This window comes from Carya illinoinensis, chromosome 10 (genome assembly GCF_018687715.1).
Source record: "Carya illinoinensis cultivar Pawnee chromosome 10, C.illinoinensisPawnee_v1, whole genome shotgun sequence".
Lineage (NCBI taxonomy): Eukaryota > Viridiplantae > Streptophyta > Magnoliopsida > Fagales > Juglandaceae > Carya > Carya illinoinensis.
Genome location: NC_056761.1, coordinates 7,899,317 through 7,912,961, shown reverse-complemented (window position 1 = coordinate 7,912,961; position 13,645 = coordinate 7,899,317).

Below are 13,645 nucleotides of genomic sequence, written 5' to 3'. Positions count from 1 at the left end.
TCACGGAGAGGCACAGGAGAAGAAAAGGTTCCGTTTGAGTTGAGAGAGGGAGAGACGTGTGAAGAAAACATGAGCAAACAAATAAAAAGCAAAAGCCAAAGAATAGGCGTGAGAGTGGGTGAGCATGGAATTTTAAAGTAATCTGATGATATGTATATATATATATAATGCTCGACAAAGATAGAAAAGGAAAGAAAACGGAAAGAGGAAGAAGTGCACCGGTGTGAAGAAAAAGTGAGAAGGGAATGAGTGTGCTGAACGTGGACCCTTTCATTAAAGAAAAGAAGTGAGATGTTGCCGAGTGAAGGTGAAAGGCTGGACGGAAAGGAAAGGTGAAGTGTGGTGAGGTGTGGGGTCGTCGGCTTGGTGCTTGGTGCTTTTCTTTTTCGTTCCACCGATGGAGAATATTCAAATTGGTGCTTATTTGGCTGGCATTCACGGAAGGAGTTGGAAAGCTTGAGTGGAGAGAGTGGTCCCTCCCTATCTTTTTCGTTGGAGTGGAGTGGAGAGAGTTTGAATTCTTTTTGGCTTTGAGTGGAGACCGAATGATGCTGCCCTTGAAGTGGAGAGGGACGGCTGGTGGTAGGACTTCTTGCTTTACTTTCAAGGTGGAGAGCAGAATTTTTAGTGGAGGAAACTTCTTGCTTTGCTTGAAAAAGGAGGGGTTCGGCTGGCTTTGCTTTAAACTGGGGGGGATGGAGGCAGAATTTTAGGGGAGAGCTCGGGCAGTAGGAGTTTAGTGGGAGTTTCTCTCGTAGGGGAGTTTAGTTTTTGAAGTTCTTATATTTTTCGTGTAGCTAGAAGGGCAGAATTCAGTTGTATACTTACTTTCTTATTTCTTCCGTTCAGACCTTGAGTAGGGCAGAGTTCAGTTGTTTACTTATTTCTTGCTTTCTTATTTCTTTCGTTCAGACTTTGAAGAGTTGGTTTCGGACAGAGTTCTAGTTTTTTTATTTAAGTTATTTTCTGTTTTAGAAGAAGCAGTTTTCAGTTTTGAGTTTTTGTTTTCTTGTTTTATTTTCTGTTTAGAAGCTAGTAGCAGCACCACGTAAAGTTTTAGTTTTTTTTGTTTACTTGTTTCACTTTCATTTTTGTTTACTTGTTTACTACTTCTCATATTTAGTTTTTATTCTTTTCGATTGTAGCGTTGAGCATTTCTTTTTCCTTTCTCTCGTTTGTGTTCATCGTTTGGAGTTTGCAAGTTTATTTTTCTTCATGCCATTTTCTTTTTTTTTAAGCTTGGGTTGTTTTAGATTTTTTTAATTTATTGCAAGAAGGATTTGGTAGAGAGCTTTTGTTTTTGTTTAAAGTTGGGTAATTTAATTGTTGCTTATTTATTTCATGTTATTTATTTTTATTGTTTCATTAAGTTTTTCATTTTAATAGTGATTACAATTGCTAAGGTTTAATTTGAGAATTTGTGATGAACCCTAGATTATTGGTTTTACGCACTTTTATTTTTCAATACATGTTTTGTCAATTACTTTCCAATCTAGTTTAATTCTTAATTTAGTTTTATTAATCTCTGAATTTAATCTGTTAGTCATTTATATTCCAATCTGACAATCACAATTCTAAAAAAAATATGAATCTAGTCCATGACTAGTAACCTCTTCCATCCATTGTACATATCATCCTCTTATTTTCTCTTTGTGAAGTTTTTCACATTTTTCAACAAGTTTAATTTTAAGTAACCTTTCCCTGTGGATTCGATCCTGTAAGATACTACAACGCCTGTATACTTGCAGGTAAAACTGCACTAGATTTTTGATTCATTAATTTGAGTCAAAAGTTTAGTCGCAATCATTGGCATAATAGGTGAAGGATCAATTTCTCGTGTGCCATCAAATGTTTTTGCCATCATTCTCCACCTATGATCACTTGTCAAGATTCGTCTATGCCCCATATAGGAAAAAAAATTTTCATGTTTCAGTCATATAGATCTTGTGTTACCCATACAATAAGGACATGCTAAACGACTTTTCGTACTCCACCCAGACAAATTACCATACATAGGAAAATCATTTATCATCCACATTAAAGCCGCACGGTGTAATGAACGATAGCATGAAACTTGATCGTTTCATGCACATCCAAGGAGGTAAATTGTAAGGTACCAACATAACTAGCCAGGTACTATAGGAAATGCTCATATTACCAAAATGATTAAAACCATCTGCAGATAAACCAAGCCTATTGTGGGGTTCAGAGGCAAAATCATCATGTTGTGAATCAAACGTCTTCCAAACCATGCCATCTATTGGATACCTTAGTACCCCATCATTATTGTGGCCTATAGCATCCCATTTCATTTGTGAAGAAGTCTTCAATGACATAAAAAGCCTTTGCAACCTTGTTTTTAACGGAAACCACTGTAATATTTTCGCTGAACTTCTTTTACCTTTTCTAGACCTATTATCCATAAACTCATTTTGCTTCCATTTTGACGCTTCATATACTATGCATGTTTCCAAATTCTCATTATCCTTCCAAAATAACATACAACCATTGGGACATACTAAGATCTTCTCGTATCCAAGACCTAACTCATTCATGTACTTCTTCACCTCGTACGAATTTTTAGGCAATGATGCTCCTGGTGGGAGCAACTCATTCACAAATTCAAGCAATCATGTGAATATGTTATTACTCAATCCACCCAAACACTTCATATTCCAGAGACGTATGATGGCACTAAACTTAGTATGTTTTGTGCACCTTTCATATAATGGCTCATTAGCATCTTTCAACATATTGTAAAATTTATTAACTCTTTCACTAGAACCTTGTCGATTTTCATTTTGCACTCTAGCTTCTCCAGCATCCACACCTATTTCAGGCCCACCCTCAACTATTTCAGGATCAAACATAGGGAAAACGTCATGTAACATGGTTGTCATCCCACTAGAGCCTTCATGTATTGGCTCATTATTATTTTAGGTATCAATAGTATGGTAAGATGTGTCCCCTATTCTCTCCCCATGAGCATGCCAAATGGTGTAACCTTGAGAAATTCCATAGCAAATCAAATGATCATATACCATGTTGGGCATGAACATCTTACGTAATCCACATTTTCTACATGGGCAATAAATCGATGAATTTGTAGCACAATTCTCGCATGCAAACTTCAAAAACTCATTGACACCATCGGCATACTCTTTTGTATGTCGAGGTTTTTTCATCTAACTTTTTTCCATAGCTTAACTAAATTTTAAATATGAAAATAGAATTGAATGAGAATGCAAGATCATCAATAACTTAAAACATAGTATGGAAAAAAAATTTAATTGTAAGAGTAAAGCATAAATTTTGAATGTATAAAACAAATATGGGACTTTTTATGCTTGTCTCAGGCATATCCTTCTTAGACCCAGTTAAGTTTAGCAAATTGACTAATAAAAGCAAACACCAATTTCTTTTATTACATCACAATAAGCATTACGGTATTTTAAACTAATCCATCACAATATATTGCTCTATTGACCAAAAAGGTGACATTAAACATTTTTAATATTTGAAATCATAGTTATGTATTGAATAATATATAAATATATATATGAAAATGCTATAACAGTCCATGGAGAAGAAAAATGAAAAGAAGAATTGCTTCTTTGTGTATCATATGTATGGGCAGATTCTAACATGGTTTTTAAGGGCCTTTTTTGTCACAGTTCAAACAGACAGTTGCAGTGTATCTTGGCAAGGAAACAATCATGCTCATCTACTTGCAAAACACAAACGGGTACTTATCAAGGAACTTTATCAAGGTTTGAATATTAACCAATCACCATATATTGAGAAGGTACTTAATAGCATATAATACAATAAACACAATCAAAACATCAGAACAGAGGCATGGTTAAAATGCAAACTGGTAGGAGCTAGAACTCAACAAATCAGGATCAAACTAGAAATAGTCCAGCACCTGTTCAGGATCAAACTAGAAATTAAAGGTAAAAAAAAAATACATAAAAATCCGGCTTTGAATTTAGATTGATCTTGGTTGAGAAAAGGGAAAAGGTGGTGCATGCTTTGGACCCAATTTATAGGTCGACCCAATGTCAAGCCACGTAGATATACTTCATATTAAGACGACCATACTGATACAATTAAAGCAATGAAAGTTTCCAAGATCGTCCAGAAACAAATTTTCCATTAAAAGAAATAATATCAAGTGTTGTACAACAAATAAGCTGCACAAACATAAATTAAAATAATCGATCAGAAAGTGTTGTTTAATCGCAACAACTTGCAAATGTAAACCAAGTGGTTTATGAAAAATACAAAAAAAAAATTAAAAAAATGTAGCAAGATGGAATTTTAAGAGTTCACCCAGTGGATTATTTCGTAAAACTACTGAGAATGCATGAAGCATCGATCAGCTTTTATAAAATCTACATGGTGGTCCAACAGGTATTATAAAATCTACATAATCTAATCAGACAGAGAACCGTAAATGGACCATTGTGACAGAGTGGTGGCCTATAGGCTGAAGGTAATTCTCACTCTACAGATAATGATCACGGTGATATGAAAAACAATATATTTCATTCAATTTTCTCTTGTATAAAGAAAAATTTCTATTGAATTTTTCGGATAACGTTCTAATAAATAAATCATCCTTTTTTTGTCTTCCAATTCAGGGTTGGCAACCAACTGAGGAAATATCAATTTTAATGCAGTATAATGAAAACAGTGATATGAAAAACTTGATGCTTAATGTTGGCATGCTACAGATAATCAATAATGACAATGTTGACATATATTTTTACTTTGACTTGACCAATACATCATGTAAACCGCATAGAAAAATAGGAGAAACTACCTTGACTGCTACAATGATAAACGTCGGAATGGAAATATGGTTGCACTTCCTTGATTGCTTTCTGGACTCAGGCCCGTCCCCTGACTATTCACCTGCTCTATTTTGAGGGTGCAATAGAAATATGGTTGCAACCACCTACTATGTTTTGAGGGTGCAAAATAGAGGATGTTTGATCTTCTTGATGGAGGAATGTGGTGGTGATGGCTGAGACTTAAGGGAATAATGATGGTGCGTAGAATGTTTGTCGTGTGGGAATGTTTCTGTGTGGAGGAGGAGATGTGATCAGGGGTGATGTGAAGGGGCACTAATTTGTGGAGGCATTGATGCGTGGGAACGTGATGGAAGATGATTGTGTGGAGCAATCAATTTTCGGCAACCCTAGGTATTTTAATGGGGAAGATAAAACGGTTGCTGAAAATTATACATGGGGTTACAATAATAAAGCCTAAAACTGATGAAGTTTTATTGAGTGAGTTTTAGATGAAGTTCTAGATGAAGCATATATACGGAAGAGTTATATTGAGTGAAATTTAGATGAAGTTTTCATCGAATTTTATTTTTCTTTAAATTGGCGAAAAAATTAGATTACAACAATAAAACCTAAAACTGATAAAGATTCAAAGATATTTAAAACTGGACTAAAGTTTAAAATTTGATAATTGATAAACGTCGGAAAACTAATAATTTAATGGTATAGATAAATTTTCGACATTTTTTTTAAACGCTACCAACCTACAATGCCACTTTGCTAGGCCTAGAGGCGCTTCAAATTCAAAACTTGGTTTACATTTTAATAAATTTGTACTTAGGGAAAATTTAAAAATCTTCTTTATTTTCTATAAGTAGATCTTAGTCGGCCAAATTTTAAAGGTTTATTTCCTCATAAAAGGCTGGCTTAATTTAGATTTGGACAAATAGACGCCGTGTTATTTTAAGGTTTAGTGGTCAAGTTGTATATATATATCTGTGTTATTTCAAGGTTTGTTTCTACATTAATCTACCTATACTTTATTATCTAAAACTACGAGTTAAGAGTTTGTTTAAGGTATAGTGGTCAAGTTCTATATATTTACTGTCGATGATCTTAAGCAATTTCTTGATCATTTGATCTACAAGTGACGTTAGCCTTGTACTCTGGCCAAACGGCCACAATTTGATTAGCCATATTGTTCGGTGTTAAAAAGCTTGTTTTGATAGTATGTTTATATCATTAATAGTATTATTATTATATCGATCACTATAATTAATAGTATCATAAGTGATATATTATTAGTATAACTAATACTATAGTGATTTATATAGTAATTTTTATTTTTATTTTATAAGAAAGCAAACAACTTAATTCATCATTAAAGAACTACAACAGGGCATCACGCTCAATGATATGTAAAACAATCTCATGGAAAGAGTTCCACCCAAATGTTGATGCCAAGAATTGTAATTAATATAAATTGTAAGACCATAAAGTATGTGTAAGAGCATCCTGATCACTGGCTTGGTCAAATTTATCTTCAAATTTGGCCAATATCAACACTTCTTTGCATTTACCTATTCCATCTAAATTCAATCCCCACATTGAATTAGCCGTTCATTCTTTTATTTTTATCACATTTTATAATTCTACCAATTTAATATTATTAATAATTATATTATAATTAAATTTATTTTACAGAAACATATTTGCAAAAGTCATTTAATCATTTGAAATGAGACAATGAGGATGACTGCAAGGAAGCTGATTGTCATGGGGTGAGTGGTAGAGTCACAAGCATCGTTTTTCTATAGCTTTTTTTTTTTTTTTTTTTTTGCAGATATTCTGTAATTCTTCTCTTTGTCTGATCTTACCCATAGAAGTTCTTTTTCCCTTAAAAGAATATCATGGTGCATACCAACCAAATGCTCCACATCAAGCCAGAGGTACCTATTTTTCAAACAACATCTAAACCTCTTCAGAACAACATTTTCTTTTCAACCAACGTATTTTGAATTTATGTTGAAATTTTCATATTGCCTTTGTCATTTCATTTTCTCTAATTTCTTTCAGCGGCCAAACAGATTCTAATTGAAATTGTTTGTCTTTTTTGGATAATGTTGTGGATGATTTGGATCACGAGTCTTGTGGGATCTATCTGGTCGCGAAGAAACTGTAGGACCTTTTCTTTCCCTTTGTTCTCCTGTCTTCCATACAAGGGTAACTCAAACTACGTACAGGAACTGAGTTTACAGCATATCTCAAGCCCGAGCTTTGACAAGATGAAAACTTTTATGTTGCCTTATTATTTATTTTCTTTACCTTTCTAGGCTGCGAAACAGATGCTTATTGAATTTTGTAGTCTTACTGGCGGATACGGTAGTGGAACATGGCATATAGGATCTATTCGGCTACAGAAAAACTATAGAAAAAGGAAATGAAGTAGGCCAACTATAGGATTTTCATATTAATTTGTCACAGTAAAATGGAAAAACATTTAAAAATTAAAGTGGGAATTTTCCTCTGTTATGAATTCAAATAGAATAGCACATAATGAGTTGTCTTGGCGTTCTATATTTGCAAATTCTTTGGCTGTTTGCCAACAAAATCTTGGTGTTCTAGAGCCGAAGATTGAATTTAATGGTGTTTTTGTCTTGGTAAAATTATTGGCTTTGTATGCTGATGAGGCTCTTGGATTAAGCAGTGGAGATAGTGGCAATGAGTAAGGTGCTCAAATTACTTATGCTAATTAGTCGGTGAAGCTGCCCATGGTACAAAACTAATGGATTGAGGAAGTTTGAATTTTGAATGTACATTTCTTTGTTTCCTGATGCTATTTCTAGATTGTGTTGCATCACATAGGCCATTGCTGCAGGCATATTCTGTTTTTTGGGATTTTGATCAGTAGGATATATACACTTACAAAGCCTTTTATTCTTGCCTATTAATGTTTGAATCTAGAATTTTATGCTTTCAGCTACTAGATTAGAAGCTCTCTAGCTTGAGGATCATATGATATTGAATATTACCCAAAGAAACATTTTGCAAAGCATCTTAAAACAAATAATGTTGTAGTTGATTAATTTTGCAATGCTTGATTTTGTCTGGTTAAACACGATTTCATGGGTATTGGTCTTTGTTTTTTTGGTCAAGAAGACTGATAAGATTGTTTTTTGGTTTTTGTTTTTGTTCCACCCAACCATTATACATATAACCTGCTACGCTTTATTTCTTTGACAGATATTACTCTCTCTATTCATTTAGTATAACTTTTTTGATCTTTTCCAGGCTCAACGTTTGCATGACAATTTCAAAGAACTATTGGATAAATATGAAGAAGAACTACCCAGGAAAGAAAATGGTTCTAAAGCTAATGAGAAACTCAATGTGAAGAAGAATTATCCATGAAGAACTTTCATGTGCTTTGATTTATAATTTTTTTTATTATATGAATAATGACCCATTATATTATATTTATTATTAATTGATATCTTATAATTTTTTTTTTATTCTGGGATATCATATTTATTGGTGCGTTCTAAATGTCGTTAATTAATACAATGCGCCGGTAATACATTCCTAGCGGTGTTTATATTAATGTCATTAATTTAAACAATGTGCCAGCAACAAATTAGTGGTGGCGTTTACAATAAGCCGCAGTCTAGAGAAAACAAACCGTGGTGTTATTCGGTACTGTTTACAAGGTAAGTGAACAATATGATCATATGATAAACTTGATATGTCATGAATCTGTAACTTGAATTATTGGAGGAGAGGAGGCGTCATTTGACATGAATACATCTACTCAAGGCAAGTTTCCAAATGGACAAGAAATATCTATGAAAAGGCTTTCTAGAAGTTCTGAATAGGTGATCAAGAATTTAAGAATGAGATCTTATTAGTTGCCAAGCTTTAGTATAGGAATTTAGCAAGGCTTCTATGTTTCTGCTTTGAAGGAAATGAAAGGCTTCTTGTCTATGAGCTTATGCCCTATGCAAGCCTTGACCACTTCAACTTTGGTATGATTACATTTTTTCAAGTTGCATTTATGTTTCAACACACTTGGATATATATATTTATATGTATATATATATATATATATATATATATATATTTGTCCAATAAACTCATATATATGCTTAATTGAATGTGTAGATCCAAGCAAGCGTTTACATTTGGATTGGAAAATTTGGTACAAAATCGTTTACATTTGGATTGGAAAATTTGATACAAAATCATAATGGGCATTGCTCGAGGGCTTCAATATGTTCACCGAAAATTCTCAATTTCGCATTATTCATCGTGATCTCAAAACTAGTAATATTTTGTTAGATGAAGAGATGAACCTGAAAATCTCAGATTTCAGTATGGCAAGATTGTTTACACTAGATCAAATTCAGGCTAATACAAGGAGAATTGTTGGGACATAGTAAGTATATATGCAAATATCTTGTAAATATTTATGTCCCCTATAAATTAATAAAAGGATTAATTACGAAGATTTTCAATCAATATCAACATTACTGATGTACGTTCTCATGCAATGGATATATGGCTCTAGAGTATGCAATGCATGGACACTTTTCAGTGAAGTCTGATGTCTTTAGCTACGGAGTGTTAGTTTTGGAGATGGTGTGTGGGTGAAAGAACAATTATTTCCAAAATTGAGAGAATATGGAGAATCTTCTTAGCCATGTAAGCACTACAACGTATTTTTTTTAGTATATTTCCCTTTTGCAAGAAACTGATTTTCTCTGTAATATATATTGTCTCTACCTCTGTAATATTATCTTACAGGCATGGAAAAACTAGAGAGAAGGAATGGCTTCAAATCTTATAGCTAGATTCAACATTGAGGGTTGGTTGAATGACTGAAATAATGTGATGCATCCACATAGGATTGCTACGTGTTCAAAAAAACATATTCGAGAGACCAACAATGGCTTCAGTCATCCTAATACTTAATAGTTACTCCATGACTCTGTCCATGCCCTCACAACCTACATTCTTAATGCACAATATCGTTGAATCAGACATGTCATCGAACCGATCATTCCAAGCTTCACAAAATGAGGCTTCAATGACTGACCCATATCCTCGCTAGCTAATTCTTGATCACGCCTTCGATAAAGAAGATCAATATTAATTGAGATGTATGTCCGTCAAAAGAGAGATGTAGAGGCACCTCTGTTGAAGCTTTAGCAGGTGCATAAGGACTCAATTAATATGTTTTCTAGCAATCCTCATTAGTATTTTACATGAGTTGTAATTTAGACTACAACTAAGATATTTGATACTTCTATTGTAATGCCTCAATCCCAGATTAGGTCTAGGGAGTTAGTTCCTGTCACTTAAAATCATTTCCCATAACACAATTATATATACTTCAAAGACTATAAAATATAAATGTATTTGTTCAACAGACACACTCACCTATATATATATATATATATATATATAAATGTTCAACCTCCACACCAAAGAATACCTCAACATAACAATTTAAAATTTTCATAAAGACTCAGAAATATATATCCATGTCTCAAAATATTCAAAATAACATAAAATAATAAATCTACTAAATAGGGCTCTCCCATAATTATTTGTACCCTTTAGCACTTATTATTTGTTTCCATCTCTCAAATCTTGCTAATGCTTCATACTCTTGATTTCCAGCTAAACCATCAAAATTATTTGAAAAATATTGTAAAGATAAGGAATGGGTTATCAACAACTCAGTAGAGAATATACACTAGTATGAAAACATGAGCATTTACAAAATTCAGAATGCAAAACAAAATATTTTAGTTTCCAAATGCAGAATCATAACATGTTATAAAAAATGTAAGAGCGAAAGTTCAGAAATATTCTTATTCAAAAGTTCTATGGCATAGTATAACTGAAATATTACATCATAATATAATTCCATGTTTAACCGCCGTGGTAGGGTTATGCAAATCCCAAAGGCCAACAGAGCAAAAATAGAATATGAAATCTTTCCTTTATTATTCTCGCAGTCCTGAGTGTGCACACAAGAAAGACTATACAAAAAATCACTTTATTTCCAAAATGAGTGCACTAGAAATAGAAAAATTGGTACCAACCCAAACAAAGGCCACAATTTTACACCCATGGTATGATCAGAACAGAACAAAAACAAAATGTTCAAGTCAAAAGTTTTCAGAGGTCACATCAATCATAACAGAGTATGGAAAAATTCAAAACAGAATAGATTCAGATCATCTTTATATAATCATGCACAAATTTTTATATTTGCTCTTTTTGCAAAATTAAAAAATAGAGCGCCAAAAATAACTCATGTCTATACTAGTCATGACAAAAAAATATTTTTCTCTTCTTATACAGATTTAATGAGTAATGCAGATAAAATGAACGAGGTTGTTTTCCGGTTTTCTTTTCATAACTAAACATGCATATTTTTCATAAAATCAACCTCAGTTTATTCTTTTTATGCAAAGTCTAGTATAAGAATCCTGCTTACCTAGATTTTTTAACTTTATATGAAGTTCCTCACAACTGTATCAAGGGAATATCAATCATCACCTATAAATTAGTTATGTAACTATTTAATGAAGCACGCGTTTTCTAATTAAAAACTAAAACTGTTAAATAACCTAGACTTCATTCAACTTATAATCACAACCCAAAATTTAATTAAACACGCACTTTCTAATTAACGTCCAAAATACTTAATTAATTAATAACCTAGAGTACGTACCTCATTTAGACTATAATCTTAACTTAAAAACATTATCACTCCCCAATTGTTAATATCCACATAATTCTGCCAAATAATTTGTGATTAAACTCAAATATCTGCAACTTCCAAACATTTAATTTCTCTTAGTTTTATTACATTAATATCATCATAATTAATAAACATTGGATCACTTACTAGGGGCATATATGTAATTTACCATCTAAGGCTGAGAGAGAGAGAGAGAGTCGCGTAGAGAGAGAAAGAGCCTTACCGAGGGAGCTTGCATGGTGCGACATGGAGGAACAGTGACAGTAGCTGGGCAACGTGGAGGAGGTTTGCTTTCCAGCAAGTAATAGCTGCCCAAGGCAGTGGTGGCAATGGCTGCACAGTGCAACCCTCGTGGTGGTTTGGCTGCTTGCGGAGGAGCCATATGTAGTGGAGGTACTTGCTCTGTTTTCATGCAGTAAATACTAAAATAGAGGCTCTTGGTGGTTTACAGGGGGTGCGTATTGGTTGTGCAAGGTCCTGGCTGCATGGTGTAGGATGGTGGCGCATGACGGGGCTTTGGGAAAAACTTGAGCAGAATAAGTGGTGGTTTCTACGATTGCTTGAGGCTTGGAGTAGCAGCAGAACGTGGAAGTTCTGGGTAGCGGCTTGATGCGACAAAGGAACAACTCACGATGGTGTTTATGAGGGGCAAAAAGTGTTCTGTTTTAGGTCATATAGAATAGAGGCTTTCGTGGCTCATGGTTCATGTGTTAGGGAAAGCTGGAGCTTTCTCTGCCGCTTGGTTTGGTCCGAAAGGTGGTAGCATAGTTCGCGTTGAGTTGTAATGGTTGGTTTCTTATTCTTTAAATGTGGGGCTTTCAACTTTGGTTTTGATGCTCTGAACGTGGAGGCCGGGAAGGGTGCGGCAGCCCAAGTTTTTGACGAGGAAGATGAACCTATGTGCATGAGGGATATATATGTGTATATATATATACTAGTAGAATTAAAACGTTCAAGAAAACGTTCAAGGGATGTTTGCCTAGTGGAGGCAAAATATAAATGTAAAACTTTCTCATGAAAGCAAATAATAGTATAAAAGAAAAATAAAGCAATTTTATTAAAACAACTGTATGTTTGAGAAATTGGAACATAACAAGTTGTCTTCTACAACAATAGTAGATTGTAGCACCCAAATACATAGACCATGGTCGAAAGCCTGATGTACAACCTTCACTGCTAAATCAACACAAAATGATAAAAATATATATATATATATATATTCATTACAATACAAGATAAAGGTTTTGGTATTAAAGTTGTAATAACTTAAAGCATAGGAAATTCCTTTATTTTAAGTAGATCTCCTTGTATACTATGCAAATAGTTATCAATTCACATTCAATTATATTTTTACTTATTACTTTAAAAATACAATCATGGGAAGTTTTATTTTGTTGGTGATTTTGTGCCTGTATACATGGAAGATCTGCAAAACCTAGTTACAACTGTGGCAGGTACTATTTTGAAAAGTAAAGAAGAGCTTTGGTGCCTAGAAAATAAACAAGCAAGTTGATTATTTCAACCTGATGGGAAACTGAAGCATCTCTCGTGAAGCATCTCTCTACAAGAGACAAGAGATGTAGCATCCAATTGCACTAAAAAAATTCAACAAAAACATGCTAAGATAGTAAAAACAAACTTTTTTATTGACGAGATTAAAAAAAAGGTTTAGTTTGTTCAATGTATGTTGACACCATGAATATACAACTCTCAATTACCATGCATAAAAAGCACCCAGATCTATCTGAAAATTATTTCCCATTATTCAAACTGCAGCGCCCAACAATACTAATTCAAAACCTTATGCTTTATTATAATCGTACCTGTTTGTATTGACCAACAGAGATCTCAAACTAAAGCCACCACTTCCAGTACCAGCTCGAGTGTATGCAGTCACTCCTGGAGAGACAGACATTGATGCCCCAAGAACATATAGAGCAAATGTCATTCCTGATATATTTGTAAGACCACTATCACTACAAGAAATTCAGCATTTTCCCGCAACGAATTTTGCCACAAATAGCAAGGAAAATTGCCGTATATCTCCAATACTGACAAAAACTGATGGTCGCACGTT